We start from the raw sequence: 8,371 nt of genomic DNA, 5'->3' as shown, positions 1-8,371 counted from the left end.
TGGTGTTGGTGGTAGTGTTAGTGTTAATGGTGTTAGTATTGGTGTTGGTGGTGGTGGTGTCAGTATTGGTGTTGGTGTTGGTGCTGGTATTGGTGGTGTTGGTGGTAGTACTAGTGGTCCATCTGTTACAATAGGTGGAACATTTATTAGGAGATATTAAAATAGGTCTTCAAATAGATTCCCCATCTGTTGCAATAAATGTTTCAGTTGTTGGCATAAAACAAACTAGTAGTAAGACTATTTTGATCTCCTCCAACAGGTTGTTCATCTGTTGCAACAGAAGGTGTGTCTGTTGTAATAGATAATTCATCTATTCTAACTGATGGGTTATCTGTTGGAATATTTTTTGTAATATGACGTATAAAAATTTATTGAATTTTGTTTTATGTTTTTTAAAAAATTATGCAGATATCAATTGTAATGTATTTTTGTTTTTCTCTTGTTTATAGGTAAAAGATGTCCCCCAAAAGAAAAGAAACTAAAAGTGGATCAACTTCTGACCTCCTAACAAAAAAGGCTAGAGTACAGATGGATTTGGAGTAGCTTCCTGATCAATCTCAGTCAGGAAAAAGTAAAGATGAGGAAAGTTATGAAAACAATGTTGAAGGAAATGGAGAAGGGTCTGTAGAAGAAGATAAATAAGAAGAGGAGGAAGCAAAAAGTGAGAAAGATGATGATGACCAACATGATGATAATGCATCACCAATAGGACATGAATTAAGATCAAAATCCCAGCATTATCCTATCTAAACTATTAGTATTGACAGGTTTCAAGTTGAGATGCTGATAGATAACCCTACATAACTAACTGGTGATTTTGTAGTTAAATCTTAGTTGGAAAAACCTTTTGATGAATCTAGAAATACTATAAAGAAGAAAAAACTAGAGGAATTTTTTAAGAAGAGCTTCTTTGGACACTTTCTTAAGTTTCCTGAGGACAATAATGCCCATTTCCAAATGAGCATGGTATATTATTTTCTCAAGTACAATATCTAGTACCTGGGGGATGATAAAGATTTAAAAGGGGGGGGGGCAAAAAGATGGATACAATCTGGATCAACTACTGTGGTATGCCGGTTTGTTTTGTCATAAAAGAGTTTGCCATAGTGACAGGCTTGAGATGTGATCATCCAAAAGAAACTCTCATGAAGTAAACACTCCTCGAAAAGTCCAAGGTAAGCAGGATAGTTGATATCACCCAAAATACACCTCCAATTAAAGTATAAAGTAGTTGTTGTCAAATATAATAATCCAACTAGGTTGGGGTCGAATCCCATGGGAATACGTCGAAAATCTATCTTGAATTTTTTGAAATCACCGGGCAATGCGTAAAAGTAAAAGAGGGGATTTATTGAAGTAAAAAAGGGAGAAAAATTGGTTGTTCTTGGCTGTAAACAATAGAAGATGAACACTAAGCTTGTGTTCCCCCAGCTTCTCAACTCCGTAAATTTCTCGCGATCAACCCAACTGTTCGGTTATTCTGCATGCAAAGTCTACAAGATAGATATTATCATCCACTGGGTAAGCTGGAAGATAAATTTTGCCCTTTACTGGGTAAGTCTCAGGGTGTCGCCCTGTTACCCCTTGCTATGACCTCAGTTCACTATTACTGGATATGATCAAGTGATTAGATGAGATGGCAGGAACTAAAAGGTGGAGATGAATCCCAAATCACTTTCCTAATATTCTTTTACCAATCACAATCTCCCTTGTGGGGATGGATACGAATATAGTCTATCTAAAGCTACTGCAGCTACTTGAGATTAATTATGGTAAAGAATAAATGAATATCACACTTTCTCTAAGTAGCTAATCCACCAGGGTTCCCACAACCTAAGCTAAGGAAATTAGCCTTCCATATTTATAAGATCAATCATGGAATCCACAAACAAAATTGCAAAATCAATCTCCGAATAATGAGGAATAAATCTCAAAGTCTTAAATTAAATAACAAACCAAACATAATAATCAATAGATGAATTCTTATTGAATTGTTGAATGAATGGATAAATAAACAAAGCCTAAAGGGTATTTATAGATTACCAAAACCAAATCCTAATTAAAGTAGGAAAACCCTAGAAATCAACTCCTAAATAAAATAGGAAAACACTAGAAATCAAATTCTAAATAAAATAGGAAAACATAATTACCCATACATAATAGGACTTAAAAAATCATTATAAGAGTGTAATTGGGATATATGAAAACTCCAGGAAATAAATCCTAACTAAAAATGAAAAGGTAAAGTTATGTCGGCACTTGGTACGACTTAGTCTTGAACTCGTACCAGAATCATACGAGTCGTACCCTGCCTTCTCATATCCATTCCAATCTCTGATCTCCCAAGGCTTCAACTTCCTGTTCAGCATATGACTTCAGCATACGAGTTGTGTATACGAATAGGACTCGTGTCCTTCACCTGTATCCACCTGGGACTTTGTCTTTCCAAGCTTTAAACACTGGTTTGTGTATGACTTCCCTATACAAGTCATACTCAGACTTCCAACTCGTATTCTTCTGACACTTCAACTTTGGATTTAGATGCATATTTTTATCATAAATAGCTTTTAGCTTATAGGTAAGTGAAAACATCCTTTAACAATTAAGTTCTTGGGAAGAGTATAGATATCATCACCTTCAACTGATAATAACTTTTTTGTGTACTTAGTATTTTGATCATAAAACCCACTAACAGATAGACAATTGAATTAGCTTTCCAACGATACCAATTTTGCCTTAATATGATATCGGGGTGAAAAGTTATGGCCAAAATATTAAAGCACTATTGAAGCTGTGTAGAATCTATTCGAGGTACGACTTTAAGGTCTGTCCAAGATACAACTCATACATGCTCCTTATGAGTTGTTAGAAGGAAGTCGTACCTTGGGCAGTAAAAGCTTAAAATGGATTTTTGACTATGATTCAAGAAACTTTTCATAGTTCCTCTTATATTTAGCATCTAAAACCTAATTTACTACAAAATACTCCCCAAAACACATCAAATCTAATAACATAGCCTTAAGTACATGCATATTCTCATAGTTTAAGCATCATAAGTGCTACATTCCTATAGCACATTAACAGTCCAACCACTATCATCAAATAAAGGCAAGACATTGTCCAAGCGACCACCCACCAAAACCAACAAACGCAAGGAAAAAATAGATGGGTTGTTAGATATTGCTGGACGTGGATACAAACCATGATGTTGTTAGAAGATATCAAGGATAAATCCATACCAAAGAAGTACAATGAGAAATTATGCTTAGTTATGTTTGTCCATTCCATTATATTGGCAAGAGATGTCTACAAAGTCATAGAAGATGATTTGTTGGAGTTTGCTGATGATTTTGAGAAATTCAAAAATTATCCCTGGGGATATGACTGCTACAAGTTGACTGTCAAATATTTATGAACAAAACTATCCCCAAAGACGATCACCTTATACGACTTTTCTTGGGCTTTCATGGTGGATTTAATAACTATTTGTTTGCTCTTACAACAATAATAAAAAACCCAATGTATTCTCACATAGTAAGGTCTGGGGAGGGTAAGATATACACAGTCCATACCATTACCTACGGAGAAGTAGCAAGGCTATTTTCGATAGACCTCCAGCTCAAGATAAGATAAGTCATCAAAAATATACACAAAGCATGGAACAATATGACATGACATTGTTTGCTCTTACATTAGTTTATATTAAATAATTATTGACTTTTTTTGTTTGCTTCCTGTTTACATTGTTTAGGCTTGGGCATTTGAAGTCATTCCTCCCCCCCAAAAGCAGATCAAGGATTACCTGGATGAGGTTTCTCATCCAAGGATCCTTAGGTGGTTGGCTGCAAAGAGCAACACAAGAATTAAGGAGGTTGATCTCTTTAACCCTTAGGATGATGCAGTAAGCCTTCTTTCAAGTAAAGTAAAATAATTTGACTCAAAAGAAGATATTGAAATAGATGATTCATATGTTGCAATAGATAAATTATCTAATATAATTTATCTTAACAAATTAATCGTCTGATGCAATAGATTAGTAATCCATTGCGACAGATGAGTCATTTTTCACAATAGATTACCCATCTGTTACTTTGGTTCTCTAAACCTGACTTAACAGATTACCCATGTACTGTAACTTATGCAACAAATGGGTAATATAATGCAATAGATGCTTAATCTTTTGCCACATATGAATTATCTATTGCAACATAAAGATTATCTATTGCATAAGTTGTTTGTGTTAACATATTACCCAACTGACTATAAATTATTATTTTATTTAAACGTATCTACCCTTTTTTTAGGTTGTGCATCTATGGATCGTACCTATTAAGCAAGAGTTAAAGATGACTTCTTTTATTGCTCTAGGTCTTGTTGATACAATAGTAAACCCAACAGTGGAGTTAATAAAGAAGTAATTAGCTGGAGTAACAGTAATAAGAAGAGTAGTTAGGCAAGTTCAGCCTCATGTTGAGGCTCTTCATGACCAACCTACTACAACAGATCTAGGTGCTACTTCTGGAGGTGTTGATGGTGGAAATTTTGATGTTGCTGGAAACCATGCTGATGCTGCTGCTGCACCAGTCATGATGATGATCATGTTGATTCTCAATAAAAAATAAATATATTTGAAATCATCCCTTATAGTGGCTCCTCTCGCTCTTATAGTGATCCATCTCACCCCTCTCCACTCTCATATTCTCTTTACAAATGCAAAGAGTACATGAACAGACAGGATAAACTCTTTGAAAAAATAAATGCTCTCGTTAATGATGTCGAGGAAATGAAATCCAAGAACGGTGTCATACCATCCAAGAAGGTGAGTGAGACATACACTCTTACAGTAGAGGTTAGGAACAAGAAAAGAGTAATTAGACATATAATCTTAATTATGCAATGAAAAAGTGCAACTCCTCTTCCTCCAAAAGTTGATGAAGTTCAGGAACCATTAAAGAAAGTGGACATATACATGAAACTTGACGCCAAACAGAAGGTTGTTTTGATAAAGACCCTAAATTCTAAACAATGTATAAAGACCTTTACCATTAATGCCTTTTCCCCCAAGACTTCAAGAAGATGACAAATATGGAAGTGTGGTATGTGAACATGGTAAGTTTACTTGTCCTAACCTAGCCTTCTAATCTACTTCATGAAGAAGAAGCTACGCAACAAATGTGTTATCTATTGCAACAGTTGGGTATTCTGGTGCAACTGGTGATTCATTTATTGTAATATATTATCGATCTGTTGCATAAGTTGCATTAGATGGGAAATCTGTTAACACATTCAGAGAAACCTGTGCAATATATGGACCATTCGATGCATCTATCAACTTTGTTTTTCTTTTTTAAAATTACTAATCTATTTAAAAAATGTCTTCTTATATCATAGTATGTTGATGAAATTCTCTGCCTCATGAGGGGCAGGCAATTAGCATACTCAGATGTTTATGATGTAGATGATAGAATAATAGATCTCAACTTCTGTAATAATTTCAAAAATTGGTATGATGAACTCATTCGGCTAGGGTCAACTGCTGGTGGCCCGAGATTTCATTCATTAATTTTTAGGTTCGAATGAATGAAGATATGATTGAATATATTAGAGGAAAGAGGCCATATCCACACAGTAAAGACTGGATCAAGGCAAAGAGCATTCTTGCAGTCATAAACGTGGACATAAAATATTTTCTAGCTCTTGAGATACTACTCAAGGAGGGAATGACAAAGGTTTATGATTGCAGCTTACCTGTCTTTGATGAGGCTAATTTTTTTACCAAGATGCAACCACTATTAGACTTGTTTCCTAACTTGTTGAGGCAGAGTAAACTGATGAATCATTTGCCAGTGAAGTGTTGAATGAAAAATAGAATTTTGAATGGCGAAACAAGGACAAGGACCTTCTAAAAAATCAAATTGGTGCCATATGCTGGTCGTACTCACTTACACATATCAAATATTTGCTAACCGGCACAGAAATGACCAATCTAATGACCTTTTTGTGAGACAATACTGTGGCAGGGATGCAAGAGGTTTGGGCTTATGGGGTAATAATTAAAAGGTTGGAGCCTATGTATGTAGAAGAAGAAGTTGTTGAAACTCAAACACTATGACAATTTTTATTTCAAGCAACTTTACATGTAGTGACCAACCTATTGCAACAGATGACCAACCTATTACAACAGATAGTCTATCTATTGTAATGGATAGTCTACCTGTCCTGGCAGATAGTTTATCTGTTGTATAGGTTGGTCATCTGTTGCATTATTCAGATATTTATATCTAAGTCTATCTGTTGCAACAGATAGTACATTTGTTGCAATGTGTAGTCTATCTGTTGCAAAGATAGATCATCTATTGGAACAAATCAAAACTATAGGAAGACCTGTTTGATAATTTCCAACAGATGACCTACATGTTGCAACGTATGTCTAAATCTATTTGATAATTACCAACAGATATATCGTCTGTTGCAATAGATCCATTATTTGTTGCAATATTTGAATTTAGTATTCTATTTCAATTAATAAGTTCAAATCTAAGGATAAATAAATAGACAAAACAAAGTAAATTGAAGCCTTCAAAAATTATATGAAATAAATCAAAAAATAAATAAAATGTAAAAAATTATTGTGGGTACAGATGATCTACTCAACAAATAACTCAACCATTTAAGTTTTGATGCTAAAAATTCCTAAGGAGAGGTTATTGCTTTGACATACTCAAGCTATAAAGATCTACTCAATATGGACAAGTTGTTCTTTATCCTGTGCTATGGAATTCGACTTTGGTAGTCGTGGTTCTTTAATGTCGGCTGCATATGGTTTCTAAGCTTTCGCTTCTCCGTATTTTCATAAAAGAGTAGCATATATTTTACAGAGTAATTTGGTACCGAGTTCATCATTTGGTACTTCTAATCGATCACTCAAACACTTGGTGTAAATGGCAACAAAAAGACCGCAATCCCTGTATTTGTAAAAATCAGATAATCCATATCTTGCAATTAATGTAAGCATTGTGAAATTTATGAAATAAAACTAAAGCGTGGTACTTACAGGCTACCACTAGGTTGTTGAGCAATTCCTTCAACATATTCTATATCAAATAGATTACCCATTTTATCTCAGTATGCTTCAATCGTTGACCATCAGTACAAAATTTTTGGTCCAAAAAGCCACTTATATCAAGGTAAGTAGGAAAATTTTAGCCAATTTTTGTATCTCAAACAACAGTCCAGAACGTCTCCTTCCTGACATCGAGTCGTAAACTCAGATGCGCCTCTCTTTTAGAACAACGACAGCTAATACCAAATGGAATTCATCACCACAATTGATTAGGATGTACACTTTGTCGATCAAATACCAAGGTAAGCCATCTGAAATGCTAAAACCTTTGAAGATGTTGATTAAGTATTCCTCATTTCAGAAAACTTCCGGCTGGCGTTGATAATACCTATCGTAGGCATTATTGATGTAAATTTTCTACAAATAATTATCTGTCGTGTATCTGTATTGCTCTTGTATTTTCAACTTGGGATTTTTTCAGAGGTAGTAAAAAATGACGTCGATGTCCTGCACATATTATCGAATATTTTAGATTACGTGACAATAAAATTAATACATAGCTAGAATTAAATAAAGTATAAATAGTAAGATGTATGACATTTAAACCTCATCATTCTAACAAGTTTTGGGCTGTGACATCAAATAGAACTAATTCTTTGTTCTGGGATGTGCAACAACAAAGTCGAACATATCAAAACCAAGACCGATTGGTTCACTTTGTAGTGATCGTCATTTTGTTTTCTACATGATTTATATTTGTTAATGTCTTATTTTTACAAGAAGAATTATATAAACCAATATATTTAAAAATTATTTAAGTACCTGCTGACATGAAGCTTTAACATCCCATCGGCAATCCATTCTGAATTGTCATTGATTAACTTTGTTAGTTTTTTTTGGTTCCTCGTCCGAGATTTTGAACCCTCCAAACGGGTAATTCTTTTGTTCTTTCGGACTGACATGCTTCACTCTTTCTTCATCTTTGGAAGTAGTTGATGGATTATCAACTGTGATATTATGTTGTTCAGTAATAGCTTCTACTGTGACAGCCACTTGAAAAGCCAGAATTATCAATGTTAATCACAGAGATACAAAAAATAGAAAAGGATAACCTATCTGTTTTAGCAAATCAAATAGGTCTTCTTCCTGTTTTAATTTGTACCAACAAATGACCCATATATTACAACAGATGGTTCATTTGTTGGGATAAATTAAAATAGAAGGAAGACATGTATGATAATTTCCAACAGATGACCCATCTGTTGCAACATATGACTCATTTGTTTTGACAAACTAAAATAGTAGGAA

The sequence above is a fragment of the Capsicum annuum genome, chromosome 3 (assembly GCF_002878395.1).
Source record: "Capsicum annuum cultivar UCD-10X-F1 chromosome 3, UCD10Xv1.1, whole genome shotgun sequence".
Classification (NCBI taxonomy): domain Eukaryota; kingdom Viridiplantae; phylum Streptophyta; class Magnoliopsida; order Solanales; family Solanaceae; genus Capsicum; species Capsicum annuum.
The sequence above is the reverse complement of the archived record's forward strand: the minus strand, read 5'-3'. Positions refer to the sequence as shown.